Source organism: Nannospalax galili, unplaced genomic scaffold, assembly GCF_000622305.1.
Source record: "Nannospalax galili isolate Female #2095 unplaced genomic scaffold, S.galili_v1.0 scaffold1845, whole genome shotgun sequence".
NCBI lineage: Eukaryota > Metazoa > Chordata > Mammalia > Rodentia > Spalacidae > Nannospalax > Nannospalax galili.
In genome coordinates, this window is record NW_008353595.1 from 74795 (window position 1) to 75983 (window position 1189).

The window sequence follows — 1189 nt, forward strand, 5'->3', positions numbered from 1 at the left end:
CCAATCAAAATCCCCATGACATTTTTCACAGAATTGGAAAAAATCATCCTAAGATTCATATGGAAGCACAAAAGACCTCAGGATAGCCAAAGCAACCCTGAGCACTAAGAGCAATGCTGGGGGGATTACTATACCAGATTTTAAGCTCTACTACAGAGCTATAGTCATTAAAACAATATGGTACTGGCATAAAAATAGACCCATAGACCAATGGAACAAAATTGAAGACCCAAATATGAGTAATTGCAATTTCAGCCATCTGATATTTGACCAAGGGGCTAAGAACATTCACTGTAGGAAAGACAGCAAGTTCAGCAAATGGTGCTGGAAAAACTGAATCTCCACTTATAGAAGAATGAAACTAAACCCCTATCTTTCACCCTGTACAAAAGTCAATTTCAAATGGATCAAAGACCTCAATGTAAAGCCTGAAACTCTGAAACAGTTAGAAGAAAGCATTGGCAAAAACCTACAAGATATAGGTGTAGGAAAGGATTTTCTAAACCAGATATCAATTGCTCAGGAAACAAGGGCAAGAATTAACAAATGGGGCCTCATTAAACTAAAAAGCTTCTGTATGTCAAAGGAGACAACCAAGGAAACAAACAGAAAATCCACAGAATGGGAGAAAATCACCAGTGACACATCTGACAGAGGTTTAATATCCAGAATACATAATGAACTCAAAAAACAGAGACTCAAGATAGGAAGTAACCCAATTAAAAGATGGGCTAAGGAGCTGAACAGATAGTTCTCAAATGAAGAAGTAAAGATGGCTAAGAAGCATCTTAAAAGAGGTTCAACATCACTAGTAATTAGGGTAATGCAAATTAAAACCACTTTAAGATTTCATCTTACCCCAGTTAGACTGGCTAAGGTTAAGAGAACAAATGATACCAAATGTTGCAGAGGATGTGGGGAAAGGGGAACACTCATCCACTGCTGGTGGGATTGCAAGCTCATGCAACTACTATGGAAAGCAGTGTGAAAAAACTACAAATGAACCTACCATTTGACTCAGTTATACCACTCCTTGGCATATACCCAAAGAACTCATCCTATTGCAGAGACAATTGTATATCTATATTTGTTGCTGCCCTTTTCACAATAACTAAGAGATAGAAGGAACCTAAGTGTTCCTCAATTGATGATTGGATAATGAAAATGTGGTTCATTTATACAATGGAGT

The 1189-nt window shown here is 37.4% G+C and overlaps 1 protein-coding gene across 6 annotated transcripts in view; it reads right to left on the reverse strand.

The window, feature by feature from the left end:
• Mapk4 (mitogen-activated protein kinase 4) overlaps positions 1-1189 on the reverse strand; it is a 164438-nt gene that overhangs the window by 26210 nt on the left and 137039 nt on the right. The window lies entirely within an intron of this gene.